Consider the following 14,927-nt stretch of genomic DNA (forward strand, 5'->3'; position numbering starts at 1 on the left):
TGTGTGTGAGTTGGGTATATTCCAAGGCATGTGCTAACATATTAGGCTCATTTGGCACCTAATTTGCCATTCTATGGAAAAGAAAAACATATTTTATAATTTTGACTCTTATTTTCTCCATTTGTGGAGGTGCAGATTTGAGTACAGAATTGAGTGAATGTGAAAAAACTAGTACCAAATTCTCAAATTGGAATTGAATTGGTAGAAACAGAAATTTTCATATTCGAACATTCTTCTTGGCCACATAATCATATTAGTAAATAAAAATTGATAAAATCATGTTAAAAGCACATTTAACCATTAAAAGGATAAGAAAACCATCATAATTAAACACAAGGTAGAAGAGGTACATTTAACAAAAATTGGTGGTATAATGGTTATGGAAAGTGTCATAAATGCAGGAATATGTCTTATGATTGGAGAATTGATATAATGAATAATGTGACATATTCAGAGCCCAAAATTCCCCCACTCCTAAGATTTTGCATGCCCTCATGCAAACAAAACCCTTGCTTGTTACATATTTTTATGACATTGTTTTTTGGTGCAGGTGGTTAAAGCTAAATCATCATACCATCTGTTACACAGTAATTTGTCACTGTCTCCCTGTCAATCTCCCTACTGTGTCATGAGTTCAAATTAATCATGCTCATGCTCTCTAATGTTGCCAAATGACCCACTTTGCCAAAGTTTTACTATCATCACGACTGTTGTTAAAATAACCACGCTAACAAGCGCTTCATAACAGACAGAATGCGCTGCCAGCGCGGAAGCACACGTGTTTTCCGCGCTGGTCGAATTTCATGAGCCAGCGCATCTATTATTCATATCTGATCGCGCTGACATGACCTTCCCCGATGTTCAGCTACGATGTCAGTGCTCCAGTGCAGTTATACACCCGCGCTGATCTTGTTTGGGCGAGTTTGTTCTAACAGCCGGCCTTCTAGATGACTCCAGACCTGGTTGTTGGCCTTGTAAATGTCGCCCTCCCTTCTCTGGCATGTCTATTTCGTCATTTGAGCCACTTTCCTTGGAGATAAGCTCATCCTCCCACCATTCATGGAGACTCCTTCTCCTATTTATGCCTCTACCATTGCCATGAGCAGCTAGTTTTGGATAGTGTGGAATTGATAGTGCTTAGAGTGCTGCTGCTAGTGTGTGAATTTGATAGGTAGTTGGTGTGACAAGTGTGGGATTGCTAGAGAGCTTAAGGAAGGTTGTGAAGTGTTGCTTTTTTGTGTGAACTTGTGTGAGAGAGAGTTTTTTGTCTTGGGAGATCTACCTCCAAGGGTGAATGCTTAAGAGACTTGCTGGCTGGACCCTCTTGAGAAGGATTCGACGTCAGAACTTTGGTTGTACTCTTCTCTGTTATTGATTAATAATAGATGACTACTATTATGGTTCCACTCTCATTTGTCTTTGTAATGGTTAATGTGAGTTATGTCCTTTCTAACTGATGTATAATTGCATTTATTAGATTTCACGCTTGTGTTTGTGTTTCTCTTTGTGTGTGCAGGTGTCTATTCATGAGGATCGTGGAGGATTGTGACCGGCCAAAGCGAAGGAGCGAGAGCGACATCTCTTCATCAAACATTAGCGTTGGAATCCAAGTAGGTTTTCATTGCCTACCTTTTATTTGCAATTAGGAACTTTCACGGTAGCATTGATTGATTGTTGTTAGACCCGTTCTGGGCTAGTAGGGATCGCCTCTATCCGTAGAGGGGATTTACCTCTCCAACAATTTGGCGACTCCGCTGGGGAGCTGGCCTTTGTCCCTTTTTGTTCATTCTTGCCTTGAGTTTTTGTTTTGGTCTCTTTTGAAGTTTTGGGGATTAATTATCAGTCTTTTGCATTCCCTGGGTTGATCTGGGAAATGCCCCTGTTTGATTGAAGGATTGGCTGTTTTGATTTGGGAGTTTTGATTTGCCTGTCACTATTTTTGAGCTCCATCGCGGATTTAATTTTAACAGTCGCGCTGTCATCGCGCTCACCCTTTTGCAACATCCTGTGCATCGCGTAATTACGCCTAACAGTCGCGACGATCCTGGAAATCGGATCATCGCGGAAAAGACGTGTACAGTCGCGATGTCAGCGCCACTTGGTAGCTTTTTACCCGCGATGATCTTGGGTTGCTAGCTTAATTCCCGCGACGACTCCTGAAATCGCATCATCGCGGAAAATAGGTGTTTTTCCGCGACCATCGCGGGTTGTCTGTGTAAAAATTGCGCTGACATCTCGGGTTGTCTGTGTAAAAATTGCGCTGACATTTGTGATCATCTCGGGTTCTCAGTGTGTAACTTGCGCTGATTCCTGAAAAGTTGTTTTTATAACTTTATCTCCTGAATTCATCAATCTTTCTTATCCCCTGTTGTTTCTTGTCTCTCATTAGCTTGTTTTGATTACTTTTGGTTAGGGGCACTCTCTCTTTGATTTCATTCGAGTGAGTCTTGTGTTTTTTAGACCATGTGACCTAGCCCTTTAGAAGTTTCATCGAGAAACCATTTGCTTGGGTTACTTGTCTATTCAAGGTTCATCCACAACCCTCTTATTGATTTGCTTGAGGCTTTTTCACTGCTTGTTGCTGGTTGATTTTTAGTGTCGATTATTGAACCAATTTTTTATGTTGATTCGATTTCTTCACTACCAAGCATAGATCACAATTGTTTGGATCGATCAGTTCACACTTGCTTGTTTGTCTTCTTGAATTCACAAAAAAAAAAAATTGCATTCATTTAGCATACGAAAGTGAAAGTGCATTTGCATTACGAATTTTCATGTTTGAGAAATTGAAAAGCAAAATTTAAATCTTTCATTAGTAGTATCGATGCATCGTGAGATTAGTGTATTGATGCATTGTGTTTCTTAGTGTTTGCATTCGCTTGTCTTGGTTTGGGAATGATATTTCTACCCTCCCATAGGTAGGTGTTCATCGAAGAAAAGGATACTTCATTCATTATAGCTTGCATTTAGGGAATTGCGAGAGATTACATACAGTAGGACCTGGAAATTGAAACCTAATTCAAGATCAACCATAAAATGAACTGAATGAACTTAAAAACTCATTGGAACATAACGCTCACTGTTTAGAGGTCTAGGCTAGAGACGTGCTCCGGCGTCGTTAAACCTAGTCACTGTTGTTTCACACTACGGTTGGGTGATTCCTCCTTTTGTGACTCGATAGTGGTCTAGCACGAACTTGAGCTCCCACGTACCGTCGCGTATATAGGGGAGACCCCACTAGGTTATCATCCTTTATCCACAGGAAGCCGTGTCTGCCGCCTTACAAGCCGTAACGCACTGAACAAAGCATTCGGGAAGATTGACTGCCGTACGGGAAGTCCTTGGTTTTCATATGATTTCCAAGGTGTATATGTAGTTTTACAGATTTGTTTGGTAAACCCTTTGCCTAGTCTCTCCAGAGTAGTCAGTTTTGATCCTTTTCGGACTCCTTAAAAGAAAAGGCTCACTTGAGAAGTTTGTCACTTTGGGCTCACAAAACATTCGAAGGCGACTAGAGTCACCTTTTTGCCCTTTTCTCGACTCTTAAAACATGAAAAGGTCAAGTTGTGTCCTTGTGTCTTAAAATTCATTCGGCCGCGTTCACATTTACCCGGTTAGATCTTGTTTGCTTTAGCTTGAGTAGGCTTCCTTTCGTTCTCGATGGCAACTTTTCCGGGGTTCACCAACCCAGGGATCCCGTCTGACGGGAACCCTGGTCATTTCGCTCCTTTTGGAAATGTTGGTGCTCCTTATATGGCAACGTTGTCCCTCCCAGGGTTAACTGTTGGGTTGCCGGTTTGGTTGTTCTCAACCTCCTTGGTCCCTTCCGTATCGGCTGCTAGTCCATCAGTCCCTCCACCTGAACAACATCATGTTGATCCTCAGGTGGATCTCTCCCCTTCGACGCCTACTTCTACGTCTTCCTCTTGTACTTCGCCTGGTGAAAGTCTCGATTCGAATAACCAGGTGGCTAAGAAGAAGAAGAAGAAGACCAAGAAGAAGAAGTCTCCTAAGGGAGAGGCTACAAGTATAATTGTTACTCCCTCGAGTACACCTGAAGTCGGGCCCCCTTCCACTCCTCCGCAAAAGGTTAAGTTTCCTTGTCGATTATGCAAGGAGGACCATCTTCTTCGCGATTTTCCTGGCATTCCCAGGGTACTAGAAGTATGGTCTCACGATCCGGCCCACCCCTCATCGTCCTCTGAAGCTCACGGTGATGCTACCTTATCAGTTGGGAATGGTAAGGGAAAAGGGAAGATTCGAATCCCCTGTAGACTTTGTGAAGGTAATCATCCCCTTCACCTTTGTCCGCTCATGGATAAAGCCTCCAGTGTTTTGGCAAGTCTTACAGCTCCTTCACCCCAACTACCCGTTGGATATCGACGTCTCTCTGCAGCTGCAGATCGTCCCCCTACTGACAAAGAGATTGCTTCAAATTCTTCTCTTGTCCAAGCCCCTCTTCCCGAACTCGGCTGTCCCCAGCCTATTCCAGACCAAGCATTGGTCGGCAAGAGTGTCGACTCGAGTCCGTCGCTCGCTCACTCTGTTTCGGAAGAGAATCACGCCCATGTTCTTCTCGTCTCTTCAGATTCTCCTAAGTCCCGAAATGACTCTCCTAACCCAGCTGCTCCCGAAGGTTCTACTTCGGTTCCTTTAGCACATGGGGGCAGTCATACGATTCCCCCACCAAGTAGTCTGGTCGCTTCCTTTGATTGGAATCACCTGATCGTCAGTCGCCTTCCATCCCATATGCCTTTCCAGATCACAGTACATGCCTGTGCTAAGGTAGTACCTGGCACTGTTTTGGATGAAGGGGTGTCTGTCAGTCTTATGCCGTACACTACTTGGCAAGCTTTAGGTTCCCCGCAGCTTGGGCCAGTCACTCAGAATCTATTGGCCTTTGACGGAGGAGCCTATCCATCTCTAGGAGTTCTCCCGAAGTTCCCTATTACTTTGGGAGGCAAAACCGTCTATATAGACGTCTTGGTTACCCAAGGTGTTTTAGACTTTAGTCTTCTCCTTGGTCGCGACTATGTTTACGCCATGGGGGCCCTCGTTTCTTCTCTTTTCCATGTGGTTTTCTTTCCACACGATGGAAGAATTGTGACTATCGATCAATTGTCATTCCTTAGTCCCCCAATGCCTCCTGCGCAGTTGTCATCCCCTCCTAGTTTTTATCCACCAGTTGTATCTGCCCCACCGCAGATCAACTACGTGGCCAGCTACCCCGTGCTTGTATCCAGTGATGACACCGTTGTGCATAGTGTCCTGGAGGCATTAGGTCCTGACTTCCAAGATGTGGTCCTTTCACCAGGAATAACACTCTTGGAAGCACCGACTTCCTATTCATTATGATGCAGTTCGGTCGGAGCATAGTTCACTTTCCTATGTCAAGCTCCCTAAAAAATGAAATTGGGTCTGGTCGGAGCATAGTTCTTATCCTGTGTCAAGCTCCTTAAAAAATGAAACTAGGTGTCACGAGGATAGTTCTTTTAAGTGTGTCAACCTCGCAAAAATAATGAAACATAAGCTCGTGCAATTCGATTGCGATCATAATATTGTCAACCTTCACTCCATTTTTAATGGACTAAAGCTTGGGGGGCATGTACCTCGAATTGAGACATCATGCTGGGGGGCATGCCCGTTTTCCCTGGTCTTCAAGCATAGTTTGCATATGTGTGGTCATGTGTGTTTTTAAGCTTGCATAAAAATAAAATCCTTTTCCAAGCATAGTTTGCATGTGTGTTGTCATGTGTGCTTTTAAGCTTGCGTAAAAATTAAAATATGTGGGTCGTATGTTATGCAACTGATACATTAGATTACATTTGTGTTAGACATTTGCATAGCATATAAAAACATCATCACATGTAAAAGATCCATCCAAAATCGGTATATATATATATATATCATGTGGCGCACCAAGGCGCTCAAAAATAAGTGTATATGTCTAGATAAGGCCTGTGTTCTCAGTACATCTGAGACGCATGTCTCTCAAAAAAAATCAGTAGGAAATAAGACCTAGATGTCTACTGTGGTGGGTTATGCTCTCTGTATACTACAGCCGCCCGTGCCACCCTCCTCAAAAGGCAATGCATCTTGGGTTCTACCCCCACTGTATGGATCTGAGATGCTATGGGGACCTCCTCTATCCCCTGGTAATCTGGAATCCCCGCCAATAAGCCCTCGAGGTTCTGTATCACAGTCTCCATCGTATCGACTCCTGGAGGAGCCAGGGCCAGGGCTCCAGCGCCTTGTGCCTCTCTCCGCACCTCTGGGGCCAGACCAAGGGGTCTCGTCGGTCCTACATCTGCATACCATAGCATTCATCATAAAGACATGTACATGAAAAATTAAAAACATTACAAAAAATAAAAAATTAAAATGAGATCAAGTGGCTTACCACCATCGTCCCAATGCTCTCCCGCAAGCAGTGGCATGTCTGCATCTCCATGGAAGTCTATGCCAGCATATGGTCAGTCCTCCACAAAAATAACCTGCCGATCCAGCCACTCTCGGAAATAGACTCCCCATGCCACTAGTCAGCCGCCACCTCCTCGTGGCATGACATGGCCCCGTCGACTAGCCCTCGTCTCTCGGGGGCCTCTGGGTGGATCCACGACCATGTCTTGTAGCTGTAACGCCAGTACCCACTCCAGCATGAGCGGGAGTAAAATCGACCCGTAGCCAAACTGCTTCGACTCACCACGTCGGTAGTTGCTCAGTTGTCTCTTCATACTGGTTGTTACTGCTGCTGCCCAGTTGAATACCGTGGGATGTAAACACTCAAGAGCTAATAGGAGATGGGTCTTCGAAGCCTCGTGATTGGCCAAGGAGCTCGCTGCCCGAGTCACCATGAAGAGTATGGTTCGAAGGACGATGTCCTCCACCGTAGGAATAGCTACCTTCCCACTCCGCGTTTTTCGTGCCCGTGGGCACACCTGAGCCATCAGCATATCTAGGGTTTCACCACTGGGTCGCTGCCCCTCTAGAATGGGCATCTCACCTTGACGTGATAACCCGGTCAAAAAATAGATATATGTATAATCGAACTCGAGATCTCGGCCTCGAATCACAAACTTCCCATCAACAGGATTCCAGGCTCTAATTAGGAACTCGAGAAGATCAGGTTGTGCTCGCAGGCGCGGAGTGAGGAAGAATTTGAGCAACCCGCATGCCCGCATTGCATTACGGCACCCAGCATCGGCGAATGCTGCTATATCCTCATTATCATGAGCTCGCTCTTGCCAAACAAATGCCATTTTGTCCTGCATGGCCACAAAAAATCATTAGAGCCCTGACCGTTAAAATTTACACGTTCAAATTGTTAAAAATTTAGTTTCGCGGCGTCAGCGCGACTGTTTAGAATATTGAGCTTAGTAAACTACTACATCTACAATTTAACCAAAACATAAACTATCAAAACACTAAGAAGAGACATGAAATTTAGAGAACTAGAAACATTTTAATAAGGAAAAATCAACGCTATTACATAGATGGAGCAATCAAGTGTGTTGTCATAGTGAAGCTCTTAAACAATTATTTATGCCAATCCATTTTAGAAGAATGAATTTCTAACTTCCTAGCTCTGTTTTGAGATTGAATATTTATACAAAAAGAGGTTTGGATGGATCTAAACCAATCCCTAATATTTTATCTGCTTGAGTAGAAGTTACATTTAAAATGGTAAATGGAGATTTTAGAACACAAGATTGGGTAATTTTGAACCCCAAAATACATATGAGATATTACATGGGGATTTTTAGACTCTTAAAATAAGTGATATTCATTCTCCGTACAATTAAGATAATTGATTTTACATCTTCCCTAAATTTGGGGATGATTTGGAAATCTCGGAAAATGATACATTTTTTACAAATTGGGCCCAAAGGACCTCATGTATCTTCCAAACGATAATGAATCTCAGGAAACAATAGTACAATTAACTAATCTTCTATGATGGGAAGAAAACCCATGTGTTAATTTTCTTATATTCACCACCATATGCATGAAAATCAAGGTGTAACATGGTAGTTTCAAAATTGTTACCTATTTTTATTGTAAGTTAAATCATGTGCTAGGATCCCATGTGTGTGAGTTGGGTATATTCCAAGGCATGTGCTAACATATTAGGCTCATTTGGCACCTAATTTGCCATTCTATGGAAAAGAAAAACATATTTTATAATTTTGACTCTTATTTTCTCCATTTGTGGAGGTGCAGATTTGAGTACGGAATTGAGTGAATGTGAAAAAACTAGTACCAAATTCTCAAATTGGAACTGAATTGGTAGAAACAGAAATTTTCATATTCGAACATTCTTCTTGGCAACATAATCATATTAGTAAATAAAAATTGATAAAATCATGTTAAAAGCACATTTAACCATTAAAAGGATAAGAAAACCATCATAATTAAACACAAGGTAGAAGAGGTACATTTAACAAAAATTGGTGGTATAATGGTTATGGAAAGTGTCATAAATGCAGAAATATGTCTTATGATTGGAGAATTGATATAATGAATAATGTGACATATTCAGAGCCCAACATTCCCCCATTCCTAATATTTTGCATGCCCTCATGCAAACAAAACCCTTGCTTGTTACATATTTTTATGACATTGTTTTTTGGTGCAGGTGGTTAAAGCTAAATCATCATACCATCTGTTACACAGTAATTTGTCACTGTCTCCCTGTCAGTCTCCCTACTGTGTCATGAGTTCAAATTAATCATGCTCATGCTCTCTAATGTTGCCAAATGACCCACTTTGCCAAAGTTTTACTATCATCGCGACTGTTATTAAAATAACCGCGCTGACAGGCGCTTCATAACAGACGGAATGCGCTGCCAGCGTGGAAGCACACGTGTTTTCCGCGCTGGTCGAATTTCATGAGCCAGCGCGTCTGTTATTCATATCTGATCGCGCTGACATGACCTTCCCTGTTGTTCAGCTGCGATGTCAGTGCTCCAGTGCAGTTATACACCCGCGCTGATCTTTTTTGGGCGAGTTTGTTCTAACAGCCGGCCTTCCAGATGACTCCAAACCTGGTTGTTGGCCTTGTAAATGTCACCCTCCCTTCTCTGGCATGTTTGTTTCGTCATTTGAGCCACTTTCCTTGGAGATAAGCTCATCCCCCCACCATTCATGGAGACTCCTTCTCCTATTTATGCCTCTACCATTGCCATGAGCAGCTAGTTTTGGATAATGTGGAATTGATAGTTCTTAGAGTGTTGCTGCTAGTGTGTGAATTTGATAGGTAGTTGGTGTGACAAGTGTGGGATTTCTAGAGAGCTTAAGGAAGGTTGTGAAGTGTTGCTTTCTTGTGTGAACTTGTGTGAGAGAGAGTTTTTTGTCTTGGGAGATCTACCTCCAAGGGTGAATGCTTAAGAGACTTGCTGGCTAGACCCTCTTGAGAAGGATTCGACGTTAGAACTTTGGTTGTACTCTTCTCTGTTATTGATTAATAATAGATGACTACTATTATGGTTCCACTCTCATTTGTCTTTGTAATGGTTAATGTGAGTTATGTCCTTTCTGACTGATGTATAATTGCATTTATTAGATTTCACGCTTGTGTTTGTGTTTCTCTTTGTGTGTGCAGGTGTCTATTCACGAGGGTCGTGGAGGATTGTGACCGGCCAAAGCGAAGGAGCGAGAGCGACGTCTCTTCATCAAACATTAGCGTTGGAATCCAAGTAGGTTTTCATTGCCTACCTTTTATTTGCAATTAGGAACTTGCATGGTAGCATTGACTGATTGTTGCTAGACCTGTTCTGGGCTAGTAGGGATCGCCTCTATCTGTAGAGGGGATTTACCTCTCCAACACCATCATAGACTTGATATATTTTACAATAAAGTAATACAAATTGAGGACAAGAAAGATGTGGACTAGGAAGGGATGGTGGATGATATAAGGTGATGATGAAGATAATGTTTGTGGACTTGGAAACTTTGTAAGACCATGGGTATTTTCTTAGGTAAGAAACAATGACTTCATCCTCTTATTGAGAGCATTCAAATGATAATTTTGTGAATGATTTATGATGTACAAGGAGAAGTCACTATAGATGTTTCTTTGTTGTTCACGTACCACAATACTTTTCTTTTCATTCTTGTGGTCTTCCTAAAAATACATTGATGGATTTGGAATAGAAAGTGGTTTAAGAAAGGTAAAGATTTATGGAATAAGAATTTGTTAATCAGCAAGTTCCCTTAAATTATTAATGATTTAAATATTCTTAAACATGTTTTACCTCAAGTATACCTTTTAAGTTTTTATCTGCACTACATGACATAATGCAAGTTGCATAGATCATGGTATATGTCATCTAAAGCTAAACATGAGGCAGAATAATGTTTAAAGTTTGAATGTTATATAAGAGTTGGGGTAAATGAGTGTTGATATGATTTGCTAAAAGAAGTTGGAGAGAATGATCTCAAAATGCTGAAAAGAATCTAAAGGTCCCAAAATCCACTCCCTCATGCTTGAGGTTTTGCATGTCCTCAGGAAAATAAGGTGAGGTACTAAAGAAATAAGGATGGCTACGGAGATGGCTTTAGTACAAAAAAGGGACTTGAAAAAAAATGGAACTAATGAGATGAATACTGAACAAAAAAATTAAGTTATCCTTGATTTACTAAAATGATGCAAGACTAAACATAAAATAAATTCCAAATCACTCATTACATATGATTTCATCAATCCTTAACAGTTTGATGCTCAAGAAAAAGAAAGCTTTCATAAATTTATGGGGCTCTCCTTCTTTGTAGACAAAAAATTAGGAGGAGTTTTATGATCACAACAAATGATGACTGAATGAAAAACTAGTTATTACTAACCAAATCCCAAAGTGTTATAGTTATCTAACTATTACATATAATCTTTACAGTTGAATTATATTGATTCCTTGTAATCATAGGTCCCACTTCTAAGATAACTAAATCTTATATAGAGTATGAAAAACTAATGATAGAGGACTCAAGGTTACCCTAAGGCCATTCTTTAGCAACAAGTTAAAAATTGTGTTTTCCCCTTGACTTCAATCCACACATGATTCCTTTTGATTGTAACACTATAGAGTAACCATCATACACGTAGACAAAAGCCCTAGTTTGGTTGACACTTATTTAAGTAGAATGTCAAATTGCCTGTGAGGGTCGATAGGCCCTGATGGGTTTTCCTAGTGGTATCATAGGTCAATACTTACTTCCAGTAGGCGTCTATAGTCTCAATGGGTTAACCTATTAAGCCTATTTTACACTGAAGACTCTAGTGCCATGTTTCCTATAATTTTAGGTTTATATTATGGACATTGCTTTTGCAATTGGTAGATGGGGGAGCACCTTCAGAAATCCCCTTAAAGGCATAAGATGATATCTTTCAAAGTGAATTTGATTACCTGCATAATTTATTGGATGCATAAGGTAATTATAGGTACTCAAAGAACATAGCATGAATGAGCCTTTTTTAATGTGAGATGGATGAGGCTAACCAAAAGAATAACAAAAAAGACACCTAAAGTCCTACCAATCATAGTTTTCATGTATGTTTTTTTCTTTTTAAAGTAGTGTTCCACTATGAGTGGATAATTTATCAACTCTTCTTCAAGTCTTAATAAAAATTCTTGGATATCATGCTTTAGTGTTTTGGTTATAGTATTCAAGTTTTTTTCTCATTGTTATCATTTTTTGGACCTTTTAACTTTGTTTGAATCCCCTTAATATGTTTTGGTAACTATATTTTGAGAAAAAAAATTGTATTGATAATCATAAATCTACGTGAATAAATAAAATGAAATTCCAAAATAAAGAAGGTATATTAATTATGAATAACTTGGAATTACCATTCAATTAAACTTCTATGAAAATGACTACTTATTTAATCATCTTTGTGAAATAATAGTGTTAAAACAGAAGGCTTAACAAGTTTCGAAGACTTCTGGCTGAAGAAAATGGCTCCTCGCCCCACCAAGAAGGCCGACGCAACAAACGCTACTCCAAAGAAGGAAAAAGTTGGAGGTGCTAAGTTGAAGCAGACAACACCAAAGGCCGATTCAATTCCGGTTGTTTCTGTTGAATCCGAAGAGCCGAAGTAGTCACTGACCAAACCTAATGGAGCAGAGGCGGCACCTGACGCCGACATAGGCTGGATTGAGATGGTTAGGGCATATGGATGCCTGAGCGCCATCGCCACGCTGCAGGAAAGGGAGGGGGGTGTGCTAGTAGCTAGCCCCCTCAGGAAATTGGTCGCAGGGATGCTGAAACCGAATACACAGACAAGGATTTGGCACTACGGCGGGCCGAATAACAAAACCTCTGTGGCTGATCGGTCCCCTGCGGCAGGTCGAACTTCATACAGGTCACGGATGCATTCACTGCCTCAGGGCTTAACTTACCGTGTGCCAACAGAACCCTTTAAATTTCGACATGGCGTGGATGATGCAGCCCGTCACCGACCAGATCTACAAACCCACCCTGATTCAGTTACGCTTAAAGACAAGGGAGGAATGTTCAGGTCGGGAACGGCCATACAAATAAAGGCTGAACAGAATGATGCGCCATTACCACCCAGTTGGCCAGATCCAGCAAAGCAAGGGTTCCACAAGATCGACCCACTTCGCATGGACGTTGATCTGGTTCAGCGAGGGCTCCACAAGATCGATCTACCCAGCACGGATGCAGATCTGGTTCAGTTTTTCATCAAATTGATTGAGGGAAAACACTTTTGCATGCGGCTCAGTAAGGCAATGAGCATCCATGCATTAAAAAAGGAAATCCAGGGTCGCCTTGGAACCCCAACATGACTTCAAAATCTCATATACTCAGCGTACAGTATGCAAGACAACAAAACCCTCCAGCACTACGGCATTGCCAAAGATTCAACCATTATCCTAACTCTCCGACTGCGTGGCGGAAGCACTGGAACCAGCTCTAAAAATACAGGTTCCTTTCGGGATGCAGTAAAAGGGAAGGAAAAAATGAAAAATAAAGCAGTACCGCCATCAGAGTTACCAGGACCCTACATTGTTGAACAAAAGCTAGAATCACCAACTCTACAAGTAACTATGCCAGAGGTAACTAGTTTACACACTGATTTATCTAATAATGCATTTATTTGTAGATTTAACGGTTTCTGGCAAAAATCAGATGCCCTGCACCAATGGATATTTTCAACATGGACATCTAACTGTGAAATTTACCTATGCCCCAAAGGGTTTTTCATAGTTATATTTAACACAGAACAAGAAAGAGATAGCATTATCAGTCAGGGGCCATGGTTCTGGGATAGTGCTGGCCTCTTTACCACCCCCTGGTTTTCTGATTTCGACGCCAATACAATGATAGTCTCAACAATGCCTGTATGGGTAAGGCTACATGGGCTCCCATTACACTTTTGGCACCAGAAAGTATTAATGGCCATTAGGAATTCCCTTGGGAAATTCCTAAAAATGGATGAAGACAGAGCTATCAAGGGAATATTTACATTTGCCAGAATATGTGTAGAAGTGGACTTGAGTTAGGGGCTACCTGACCACACCACGTTGAACTTCAATAATACTCAATCAATACAGCAACTTGACTATGAGAACATAGCGTTTCGGTGTAGGAGCTGCATGCAAACAAGACACCTTCAATATGACTACCCATTTGCTCAAAAGGACCCTAGGAGAACCAAGAAACAACAAAAAAAACCCAAAGGCTGGCAGCACACCGACCCATCGGAAGAAGAAGATATCAACGTGGAACCTACAGAGAACCAGACTCTCAAATGAGACAGAAATAGACTCAAGAAGTGAATGCCCCAACTACTCACTTGGGGCCGCACATTTCAGATCTGCATCAAGAGTTACAAATGGAAGTAAGTGGCATCAAACGAACCCATGGATCAGAGGGCTTGGAATCTGACAAAGAACTTCAATTGATCCCAATGGAAAACCAGCTAGCTATTATTACACCCACACCTGACTCTGGAGGATGGCGGCGGGTGGAGAAGAAGAAGGGAAGAAAATTTTAGGCTTGCTGGAACTTATTTTTTTCTGTTATTCTATTTCTGTTGTTTCCTGTCATTACAGGAACAGTCATCTGCTATTTTGTGTTATTTCTCTGTTTGCTACCTATTATTACAGGAACATCCATTTGCATATGCCTCTGGCATCTACAAAATGTAATTTTATCAATATGAATAAAATTACGATTTTTTCCTACGGGAAAAAAAATAGTGTTAAAACAGAGAAGTAATATAAAGCATGAATACGTCATTTTTAACAACTTAAGGAAAAGGGAAATATGTCATAAAATACTCCCTTAAGTGCTTCATTTTGCTGACGAAGATGTTTTTTACTCTTTTGAAAATTTTCTTCCAGTATTTGAACGTCCCAAACTAACAGGATCCTCTAATTTGGATTTATCTTGCGAAACAAATTTGGTCATGAAGATGAAAAATGTCTAAATATCGTGAACTGAGATGTACCCTTAATATTTGGTCTTATTCATGATGAGATCTAGAATGATGGAAATTGAAATTATGAGTATTGGTACCATATTGAGTACTAAAATTTTAGAAATTGAAATTATGGGTACTCGTACTGAATTGAGTACTAAAATTTTGGAAATTGTAATTATAGGTACTATTTGGATGAAATATGGTACCAAACAGTTGGTATACAACACTGGACTATATTGCAAAGCAATCATTTCCATTTATTTTAGGCGTTGAAACTAAAAATATCCTCACAATAAGAAGATCACCTTCACATAAAATTCAAAACATAATTTTCATAGCTTACTTTGCTGAAAAGAAAAACTAGAAACATGTCTAAAAATCATAAAGAAATAATAAGTGATAAATATTGTAATAGTTGAACCATGTTTTTGTTTGAAATAATATTGAGTGGAAATATTCATTAAAAGAATATGTAGCTGAAAGA

This window comes from Pinus tabuliformis, chromosome 8 (genome assembly GCF_031772625.1).
Source record: "Pinus tabuliformis cultivar Carrire ecotype Pingquan chromosome 8, CPIR1, whole genome shotgun sequence".
Lineage (NCBI taxonomy): Eukaryota > Viridiplantae > Streptophyta > Pinopsida > Pinales > Pinaceae > Pinus > Pinus tabuliformis.